This window comes from Rhinolophus hipposideros (assembly GCF_964194185.1).
Source record: "Rhinolophus hipposideros genome assembly, chromosome: 2".
Lineage (NCBI taxonomy): Eukaryota > Metazoa > Chordata > Mammalia > Chiroptera > Rhinolophidae > Rhinolophus > Rhinolophus hipposideros.
This window is the reverse complement of record NC_138048.1, coordinates 77,901,481-77,914,007: the sequence shown is the minus strand read 5'-3', so window position 1 is coordinate 77,914,007 and position 12,527 is coordinate 77,901,481. Positions and strand designations below refer to the sequence as shown.

The window sequence follows — 12,527 nt, the reverse complement described above, 5'->3', positions numbered from 1 at the left end:
TTAATTCCTGTACATTGTTCCAAACTCTTTTCTGACTCACAATTTCTCCTGCTTTTTTATACTACTCACATCCCATGGACCTATTAAAAATCCAAACAAATATAATGATTATCATGCTCACAGTATGTTATCATGTGAATTTTATCTGCCCTATAAGACTGCAGCCTAGATGTGAGGCCTTAGTTTTTCTCACATCACCCTTAAAGAATGTTTATTTCCTTTCTGGAATTCATAGCATTCTATAATTTTCATGCTAAATGGTCCATTTCCTTTTTTTTCTTTTCTCTAAATGTATGTTTAGAAAGATAAGGAACTTGGCTATAGATAGTTTCCCTGTGCTTTACTCATGCTAAACATAGGCCCATTCAAAAAAAAAAAAAAAGTTGCTGAAATGAGCTATTAAACTAATTGAAGACATATAATTCATGTTTTATTAGACAAATAAAGTAATTTGTTTCTTAGGGAAACTCAGGCCATTTTTGGCACTGTCAAAGACATCAAAAATGTCTATCTTGCCCCTTACCTCTTCCACTACTAGTATGCCCATAGTTAGAGGTTGCTTAAATTCCTAGGGAAAGTTTCAAGACTTTGGCAATTTTTACTATACTTTCAGTATTTTATACTTCTTTTGTTTTAAAATAATTTTAGATATACAGAAGTATTGCAAATATACTAAGGAGCTCCAGTACACCCTTCAGTCAGCTTCCCCTAACCTTTACCATGGTACAGTCATCAAATCTATGAATTTAACATAAATGAAATACTATTAACTAAACCAGTCTTTCCACCTGGTTTTCTACTAATGCCCTTCTTTTTTGTTCTAGGATCTAATCCATGATATCACATTGCACTTAATCATTATATCTTATGTCTTATTCTCCTCCACCCTGACAGTTTCTTGGTCTTTTTTATTGTTCATATGACCTTGACACTTTCAAAGAGTATTGGTCATATATTTTATAGAAAATCCATCACTTAAGGTTCTTCCAATGTTTTCTTATTAAACATTTAGGATGGATTGGTGTTATAGACTTTTGGGAAGGATACATAAAGGTAAAGAGAAAGATATATTTTTGAATGGAATTAAATAACCTGTTCCCTAACCAGAAGCATTCCAAAGAGCTAGAACATACTATTTGGCCAAAACAATGAAGCAGCCACCAAACTTGGCAAGAATATGGTTTTAAGGCAGATGGCAAAAACAAAAATTTGGCAACTCTAGTAGAGGTTTAATACAGGGCAAGATAAAAGGAGATAACAGAACAAAATTGTTAAGTTTAAAAAAAGAATTATCATTAGTTCTACACAGAAATTATTTTACATTACGCCAAGTTCCAAAGCATTGTAAACCTTCATATGTTTCATGAATATTTAAAGAAATTATTCACTAACATCTTTTCACAAGTATTTAATTCAAAATTCTATTAGGAAATAAATTTTAAAATAAACTTTATTTAATATATAGTAAAATTATTTTGGTAACTTATTAAATATTCCAATCATTTTCTGAGTTGCAAGTATTCCGGATAAACTAGTCAACACTCACACCAGTCATGAACAGTTTTTGTCTGTTTGTTTTACATCATCTCATGTTAAATTTGGGAAACAGTAAAAAATATTGATTTTGCAAAATTCATAATAGATATCACAAAAACTTTGAAACAGTGGTGGTATTTAGTTAAATATCTCATCATAAGGCTTCAAAATTATTTTAGAGACATGTTTCAGAGGCCAATTTTTTATGTAAAGTTCTATTTTGCTGTAACAAACTGAATTTTTATTTTCAAGAAAGGCACAATAAAAGTGATAAATATTACATTTTTAAGTTATCTACCGTTTTTTTTTACTTATTAAACTTATTGGGGTGACATTGGTTAGTAAAATTATATAGGTTTCAAGTACACATTTCTATAATATATCATCTATATAACCCATTGTGTTTTACCACCCAGAGTCAATTCTCCTCCAATCACCATATATTTGACCACATTTTTCCCTTTCCACTACCTTTACCCTCTGGTGATCACTAAACTGTTGTCTGTGTCTATGAGTTTTTGTTTTTTTGTTTGTTTGTCTTGTTCATTTGTTGCTTTCAGTTTTATATCTCATGGATGAATGAAGTCATATGGTTCTTTTTCTCTCTGACTTATTCCACTTAGCATGATAATCTCAAGATTCATCCATGTTGCTGCAAATGGCAGTATTTCATCTTTTCTATGGCTGAATAATATTCCATTGTTATCTACCATTTTTGAACAGTTTCATTTAAAATTTGATAATCATAAATCTAATGCATTTCAGTCCCTAATATACAAATTCTCTTATTTTAACTATGAATTGGTCTACAAAGAATAATTCAGGCTTCAAATTATAATGTAATTGATTTTATGACCTCACAACTTTTCAACATTAAGGTGTTACAGTTTTAGAGTTCTTCATTCCAATAAAGTAATTATATCCATCACAGAATATGATTGCATATCTACATCTATGTATAATTTTAATTCATTATTCAAAAATAAATAAATTATTTAAAATTTATATTTACACAGTTTAAAAACATTAGGACAAGCATTGCAACATAAGGGATTCTGACTCTAGGAAACTTCATCTATAGAAAGTACATAATAATCACACTTTCTACTTCAAATCACCTTTCTACTGCCTTTGATAGATAAACTTACTTTTTTTGTAGGCATTTTAAAAATTAAAAATAAATTCAACATTGGAATCATTCATTTAAGTGAGTTAATTAACACATAATTTGTAACTCCTGATATTTTTGCATAATTAATTTTAAAAGTTTGAAAACACTTTACAGGTCTCTCTTTCAGTAAAGTTTTTTTGAGAACCAAATTATCTCTATCTGCACAATTTTACTTTTCTGTAACTGAGCAGCTAAAACATATTATAACATGTCCATTAATAATTATTATTTTGTAATAATTTATATGACTATATAATGATTATTATTAAATACAGCATGTATATGTATATAAATATGTATATCTGTTAAATATTCAGATTAAAATCTTTTTCAATAAACTTTTAGATGACAATTTTAACTTTTCCTTCAGGGGTAAATAGATGTTTTGTGTGAAAATAATGTTATGTTTTGTTTTTAATCCAATGGCCCTCTTTGCCTGACATTTCAGTTACTTTTAGAAAGTAAGCACATAGAATCATGGTTACAGACCTTAATAACTATCTTTTGAGATTAGAAAAAATATGTGACTCATGATTGGAAGTATTTTTGGTTGTAGTTTTACACAAATTTATTTCAGCCACAAACAAAAGAAAAACCTACTAAAAGTGCCCTAAATAATACAAGGATATTATTTCAAAATAATAATTCTAGAATGCTTATTTTGGGATGGTTTGATAAAGGAGTTCTTTTAGCGTGGATCAGAGACACCTGGGAATCTCAAAATATGTTCAGGTATCCTTGAGATCCGAATTATTTTTATAATAATGCCAAGATATTATTTGGCTACTTCACTATTTCTTACAAGGATATAGTGTTGTTTTCCAGGTACTACATTATATGTGATATAACAGCCCGACTAAATGCACAAAAGGATATGACAATCCAGCCATCTTTCTACCAAGCAAAACACTAAAGATACCTGCAAAAAATGTAAAGTAATGCTACCTCTCACACAATTATTTTACTTTGGAAAATACAGTTATGACTCATAAGAATATGTTATTAATGGTAACATGAAATTAATACACTGTTCTTATTTTAAATAAATTGATAAATGGTATACTTTTAAAAATTCATATTTTTAAATTCTAAACAGTAAGTATCTATAGATGTAGGCTACAAAACTTTTTGGAGTTCCAAATAATTTTTTTTTTTTTATTTTATTAATTAATTTATTTATTAGTTTCAGGTGTACAAAACAAGGTAATACTTAGACGTTCATCATTTATATCCCTCATACTGTGAACCCCCCTCCCCCCATCCACTATCCCTCCGACCTCACACTGAACCATCACATTATATATATAAAATTATAGTTGGCATTCATTATAGGACGCATGTCCATCGGATACCCAACAAAATCTTTACAACATTATAGAATACCTTCCCCAAATTAATTTTCAAAAGAAAAACCCTGAGGCCATCTTGTGGTTACCAGCTGCTTCCAAATCCCTTCACCTTTCCCCTTATCCCCAACCCCCTCCCACACACCCATCTAACCACTCTCGGTTTTTTCTCTGCGTCCCCAAAACTGACTCTGATTAGTTCATTCACATAGTCTTTTCTTTAGATTCCATATATAAGTGAGATCATATGGTACTTGTCTTTCTCTTTCTGACTTATTTCACTTAACATAATGTTCTCTAGATCCATCCATGTTGCTGCAAATGATAAGATTTCTTTCTTCTTTATGGCTGCGTAATACTCCATTGTATAAATGTACCACAGCTTCTTAATCCAGTCATCTACCGATGGGCATTTTGGTTGTTTCCATATCTTGGCTATTGTGTAAAGTGCTGCAATAAACATAGGAGTGCATACAGATTTTTGAATTGGAGTTTTGGATTTCTCCGGGTAGATGCCTAGGAGTGGAATTACTGGATCATAGGGTAGTTCCATTTTCAGATTCCTGAGATACCTCCATACTGTTTTCCATAGTGGCTGCACTAATCTGCAGTCCCACCAACAGTGCACTAGCGTTCCCTTTTCTCCACATCCGCGCCAGCATTTGTTGTTTGTTGATTTATTGATAATAGCCATTTTGACTGGAGTGAGGTGGTATCTCATTGTGGTTTTTATTTGCATTTCTCTGATGGTTAGTGAGGTTGAGCATTTCTTCATATGTCTTCTTGCCTTCTGTATGTCCTTCTTAGAGAAATGTCTCCCCAAGTCCTCTGCCCATTTTTTAATTGGGTTGTTTGTTTTTTTGGAGTTGAGTTGAGTAAGTTTTTTATAGATTTGTGATATTAATCCCTTATCAGATATATCGGAGTTCCAAATAATTTTTAAGACTTTAGGAAAGCCCCAAATTTCTAGAATTAGAAAGTCAAGAGTGTTGATTCTCCTATTTTAAGTGGATTGTAGGCATTAATAAGAGTTTTTTTTTTATTGGTAGTTGTTATACCTTTTGATTTGTAGATCATATGCACATAATACTGAAACACTATGATATGTTAGACTGAATGTAAACACTTAATGTATCTTCAAATTAAATACAAATTTTCATGGTTGGCAATATTTTACAGTTCCTTGAAGGAAAACTTGGTCCAATTTTGAATCATTTTGATTCATAATAACCTCAAACTATCTTCTCTCTCACTCTCTCTCTTTCACATGTATTGACAAATAATTCAACTAGAAAAAAAAATCTGACTTAATATGAAAATATTACATCCAATTTATATCCTTCCTTAAGGAAGTACTAAGCCAGATAAATCAATTCTATTATTGAATTGAATAGCAATTACAATAATTTAGTCAAATCAGCCAATTCAGTTGTATTGGTGAAATAATTTATAGTTTTCCTATAAATTTGAAGTTCCAATTTATGTTTAGTTCTGTCCTCAAACATTTCCCATGGAGAGTGCTTTAGTGATGGGAAGTTAGTAGTATCATCCATATATCCAGGGGCATTAGTTCAGTGTGGTGATGCATTACAGCAAAATTAAAATTAAAATTCAGTTGTCTCATAATAGTTTTTTACAATCATCTGACAACCTAGTTAGTTAACACCACCAATGTATTTTTCCTCTGAAAACCTAACAGTTGTTTGGTAGATTTTCTTCATCTGTTATAAATTGGTAGTGATCCCAACTGGGCATGTTCCATTCAATAAATGGAGATTTTTTGTAGTTGTAGATATCCTGCACCTGTTCAAACAATATCAGCTCCAAACCTGTCTTCTTACATAGTTGATGCTAGCTATTCAGTTCTTTAAACCTGGCCCATTCAAACCACATCATTGTCTCTAAAGGAGAGATTTATTATGCACATAACACTTGCACCTGTCTCAAATTATCTAAATATGTCTTTCTCTGGCAAATTGTCAGTCTTAGTGGGACTGCAGAAGAATAGGTGGACCTGTCCTGAATCATATTTGTACTTCAGACAAAATGAGACATTAATTCTCTCAAATCTCTTTCAAAGTAAATTCTAACTATATTACCACTGAAAATAATCTTAGGCTGAACATTTCATATTGAATTTTCCCAATTTTCAGAATAAAATAGACAGATTTTAAGTCAGAAGATAATGTGTTCATTATATATGTTGGAAATAAGTTGACCTCATTGTCTTTAGTACATTTGTGATAGGAAGGGTAAAGTTTAGGGGGAAACTTGTAGGGGGAAAACGTGTAGGGGGAAAAAAGAAAGAAAACATGCATTTTTCTGGTTCATAAGAATTTAAGTTAGCTAATATTTATCCTCTTGGCAGTAGAAAAATGGAATAAATTAAAACAATAAAAAATAAGGGAAAAGAGGAGATGGAGTTTCAGTTCTATTAGAAAATGGTATTTGTGGTTAATACGTGCATTTTTTTTCCTATGGGATATTAAAAATTCTAAACATTTGACGATGATCTATGCTAGGTGAAGAGTTCTAACTTGATAGAGACTTTAAGTAAATTTATGACATGTATATAATATGATTTATACTTAAATATACGTTTCTGTGGTTATACATAGTTCTCAATAATCATATTAATAATCATATTAATAAGCATTTATTTACAAAGCTACAAAATATTAATAATCCAAATATTAATTCAGTTAAATATTCTAAACTACTATTTCTTTAACAACAAAAATATTATTGATATAGTCCCATAATTTTATTGTAACATTATTTATAATTTAGCTAACATTACAGTACTATTAAAAATATTTATATGAGGATAATTGTCGGTATATAAAGATACCAGTACATTTTCAATGGCAGACACCAATTTTAAAAGACATACTTATTTATAAAATAGTATTTTTGTCTAATTTATAAAACAGTATAAGTTCTCTTCAGTAAACTCAGTAGTACAGGCTACAAAAAATAAAGTTAAAATTATTCATAATTTGATTTTGTGGGGATGACATGTAGCGAGTGTCTGATCTTTGGTGTATTAATTAATGCCTCTGAGCCTTAGTTTACTCAGTTATCAAATGGGGTTAGGAATTTAGTATCTATCTCTTAGAGTTGTTGGGATGATCACATGAGAAAACTCAAAGCAATTGCAACACCGTGAATAAAGTGTTGTTATATCCTTATAGTATTTTCTATCGCTATGTAATTATTTATAATTTCATAAATGTTGGTATAGCATACATGATGTTTTGTGGTTGATTTTAATCATTTAATAATATATTATGAAAATTTCTACACATTTATAAATTTAAGAATATAATTTTTAAATACTTTTTTAGAGCAGTTGTAGGTCACCGGAATATAGTTTTTAAATTTTATTTTATATGTCTTGTTTCAATTTTACCTAATAAAATAATTCAGTTTTTTAAAGTATAAATATTGGTATAAAGAATATCCAAAATAAATATTGTTCCATTATAAATATTGGTATAATGAATATCCAAAACAAACAGTTCTGTGATTTTCTCTGATTATATTCCTTAAAATGAATATGTACATATGGTATGACTAGGTCAAAAGTAATGACCTGAAGCTTCTTTGTTTAGTTGTCAAATACTTTTCCATGAATTTTAACCAACTTATAATTACACTTAAATTATTATTTTCTTCTAAATTTGTTGCTGAACATAGATACATTAAATAGGCTTTGTGCATTTTTGGTAATTAGTATTTATTTTTGGTGATATGATTATATTATTCTGGGGACCCTTCACACATTCATTAACTGTGTAATTCATTGTAAGTACCAGTTCATACCAAACATTTAGATCTTGACCACTATACTATTTGTTAATTACATGCCACTGACAATCATTTCAGAGATTTTTCATGAAGTTGCTGAACAGAAAGTCAGTGAATTAATTTTCCTTTTTACATATTAATCATCATCTACTGCATAAGATTACTTTTACTATATATGATAAAAGTTTTAATGTGATGATTCTACTTGATAAACATTTATATTTAAATATAATTCTTTCCCAACTTAGGACAGTGAAAAGTAGGCAAACTTTTACAGTAATTCAGGTTCAGTGAGTAGAATGGGAGAATGCTTGTCTTTGACTTCATTAGGGGCTTTGATGAAATACATAAAAATTAGAAATGGTACTTGGTATTCTTACCTTTCTGTCAAAAGGGGATTTGTGTGTGTGTACCTTTATGTTCTTTTCACTTTTCAAGAGATACATTTATTCAGATTTTGTTTTCCTCAAATAAATTCAAACTAGACTTTAAGGACACAAAGGTTTTCCCTTGTAAGTAAATCATCAAAAAGGAGATATTTGCATTTTTAAAAAGGCTTAGAAGCTTTTGGGTATTGGTCATTCTATCTAAAATTAATTTGGCACTAAGAATTCCTTGCATATTATTTCTGGAAAGATTTCTTATAATAACTGTAATTATTTAAAGAAGAAAGAAGGATGGAAGGAAAGAAGGAAAGAACATATCTTGTTTTTAAAGGGTGTCCTAATATTACGCAGCCATAAAGAAGAAAGAAATATTATCATTTGCAACAACATGGATGGATCTAGAGAACATTATGTTAAGTGAAATAAGTCAGAAAGAGAAAGACAAGTACCATATGATCTCACTTATATGCAGAATCTAAAGAAAATAATAAGTGAATGAACTAATCAGAAACAGTTTTGGGGACAAAAAGGAAAAAAAAAGAGAGTTGTTAGATGGGCGGGGGGGGGGGTGGGGATAAGGGGAAAGGTGAAGGGATTAGGAAGCAGCTGGTAACCACAAGATGGCCTCAGGGTTTTTGAAAATTAAGTTGGGGAACGTATTCAATAATGTTGTAAAGATTTTGTTGGGTATCCGATGGAAATGAGTCCTATTTGGGAGACCACCTCAGAGATAATGTGGATGCCTGATCATGGCACTGTACACCAGAAGCTAAACATTAATGAATGCCAACTATAATTTTATACATATAATGTGATGGCTTGGTGCGAGGTCGGAGGGATAGTGGATGGGAGGAGGGGGGTTCACAGTGTGAGGGATATAAATGATGAACGTCTAAGTATTACCTTGTCTTGTACACCTGAAACTAATAAATTTAAAAAAAAAAGAAAAAAGACCATGCATCTGGTAGGATATATAACCAATTTTGTGGCAGGTTATACGGCCGATTAAAAACATATAAACAAAAAAATAAATAAACAAACAAACAAACAAACAAATAAATAAATAAAGTGTGTCCTAATAAATTGTAGTATATTGAGTGGGAGTAGGGTAATTATTTCAGATCGAATCACTCAAAGCCCCTAGGCATCATATCATTATTTTTATATGAATTATTGACCATATAACTCACAAAAATAAACTATACTAAAATATAGTATAGTGCTAAATAAGGCATAATGTGCAATATAATGTGCAATTATTCTATATAGTTCATCCCTTGGAATTAAGGTCAGAAGTCACTCTAAATAAACATAAATATTTTTTGAGTGACTAAGTCATAAAAGGCACATTTTAGAAATCATGGATAGAAATTGCAGATCAGATAGTTATGATACAAATTTTTGTTTTAGTTTATTTACTTCCTCTTAGATGCTTTGTCCTTTACTCCATGCTTAAATCCATTCCCCTCTATGTCAGATAGATAGATAGATGATAGCTAGCTAGCTAGACAGATTCATATAAAAATACATAGTTTTCTCACATAGATACATAGATAGATAGATAGATAGATAGATAGATAGATAGATAGATAGATAGACAGATAGACAGATAGATAGAAAAATAAATTATATATAGATGGTAGTTAGATGCAGATATTATGTATGTAGAGAAAATATATATTTATATATGTATTTATATGTATTTATCTATCTATCTATCTATCTATCTATCTATCTACCTACCTACCTACCTACCTACCTACCTATCTATCTATCTATCTATCTATCTATCTATCTATCTATCTATCTATCATCTACCTGACAGAGAGAAACAGAAACAGAGAGATGCTAGCCAGAGCCTAGTAAATATATGAGATTAAGAAATAGCTACAGAATGACTGGGTGTACTAAGAACCAATTTGCTAAGTTAGTTAAATGATGAAGGTGCTTCCTTTATATTTACTGAGCATGGCTAAGTGCTGATTATTTTCTAAAACAGTATAATGGGGAGTGAGATAAATAAATATTATAACAAAGGATGATAACCAGAAACAATCAACACAGGTTAAAACCTAAAAATCTACATGAATACTCAATGTAAAAATGTCCTCTGATTGATTACATAACAAGAGTAAATGATTAGAAATAATATTACTGATCATAAAAACATATAAATATTTGTGAGTTCTTACTTATGAAAATGAAGGAATATCTTTAAATCTCTAAACATTATTTTATTGTGCCCACATAAGTAAATATTTATATTAATATTGAAGTAATTACCGAAATACAGGGACCCTTGTAGAATGAAAGACGTCATATCATAACTATACTTCAAATATCTGCAGGGAATGTGGTTTCTATGGTTCTATAGAAATCTGAACAACAAACCTTATAATTTGAAGAATCTGTTAAAAGATAAATTTAAACTCATCTATGAAAATATTTGTGACTCTAGAGGACAGAAGTGATGGTGGTATAGCCAATAAGCATTTTCTGTCTTTTAAAAAAATGAATAAGGATTTCAACGAATCAGACAAGCAGGACAGAAGTCCCAGTTTGGACAATTAACCAGTACAAACTAAAGTTTGACGCTGGAAGTGATACAAGAAGAGACATCATCATACTGTAATTGCTCAGACACCATAAAGCAGCTTTATGAAATAAGACTTATCCAGCAAAATTTCACTTTCAAATAGCATTCTATTTAGATGTAGGGAATAAAAAAAAAAAAAAAAAAGCTTGATTTCATTACATAATGCCAAGAATCAGTTTCATTAGTAATCTCCATTAACTTGGTTAAATTTGAATGGTACTTGTATTTTAAATCACACTATATCATTGACTGTTAAATCCTATAATACCATCTGAGGTACAGATATCAAAATATTTATTTAACAAATGAGTATTTTTGTTATACTCGCTAGTATAGTTCTCAGTAGTATATTTCTCCTATATTATTGTGAATAATTTTGCTTTTAATTAAAATGAAAATCTATACTCACCTTTTCATATGCTACTGTTGCTTTTATAAATTATTTACACCTTCTTCCAAAAAATTACACTATTGACATGGTCATTTCATAAATTGTGGAGATTGGTAAATCTCGAAATTAAAGTATATGAGCTATGGGAAATAAAGCAATTGATAAAATTCTGTCACATACATAAAAACCAGCTCCCCAAACCCTTTCTCCTCTGGCAACCATCAGTTTCTCTCCTGTATCTATAAAATAAATAAATATTTAAAACAACAACAAATGTATCAGTAATTCAAATAAATGAAAACACTGAATTCACCTACTGAAAAGCTGAAATTTTCATATTGGATTTAAAATATGCATCTAGATACAGATTACAGAAAATTAAAAAAAAATGTATGACACACATTTGAAAGTAAAAGGATAGAGAAAGAAAAAGAATAATAAAGGGGAATTAATTTCTAACTAAATGTGCCTTCACCTATCTTCTGGAGTTCTATTGTGCACTAGTCCTTGGACTAGTTAGTGTTATCCAATAGACTTCTCTGCTTTAATGGAAATGCTCTGCGTTTACACATTTTAATACGGCTGTCACTAGGCTCTTGGGACTACTGAGTATTAGAAATGTGGCTAGCAGTTCTGATAAAGTAATTTTTAAAATGGACCACATTTTAGTTAATTTAAATTGAAATGCCCTAACTTAGGGGAGGCTGAAAAGTAGAGCCTGAAACAATGGCTTGCATAATAATAATTAATTTGAAAATATAATCCCTGGGAGCAAGAGTGAGATAAAAGGGAAGTGAAACAAAGGAGAGAAAGTTAATGGAAGGAAGTATTATGAAATTGGCCACTGATTGTAGCAACTGGTACTCATTTCTTTTAGGGCTCCTGAGGAGCTTTATGAAATTCATTTCAAAACTGTCCACACAGAAAATTAATATATGAGATTCTCAATCATTCCCCACTGATTGAGAATCTCATAGACATTAACGTGTCCGCAATTTGTGGTTATGTATGCATGAGGACTACCAGAGATTACTAGTGACATACCTCACAGGGGTTTAGAGGAAACCCATAATAAAAAGCACTGTGATAAGTATGGGCCCCAGAGAGGCACATGTGATTATGGTGGAAGCCTGTGTGACCATAGTCACCATAGCACTGGAGCAACAGGAGTCAGAGAGCTAGCTGCAAGATTTTGTAGGTAATAAGTATAGACATTTTAAGTAACTGAATAAAACGGATATGCTCTCTGACCTTGTAGAACTTAAAGTCAAGTAGATGACAAAATAAAAAG

General features: G+C 30.5%; 1 pseudogene across 1 annotated transcript in view; it reads left to right on the top strand.

Moving 5' to 3' along the window:
• LOC308510187 (glutamate dehydrogenase 1, mitochondrial-like) overlaps positions 1-12,527 on the top strand; it is a 122,270-nt pseudogene that overhangs the window by 107,708 nt on the left and 2,035 nt on the right. The gene's annotated exons all lie outside the window — the stretch shown is intronic.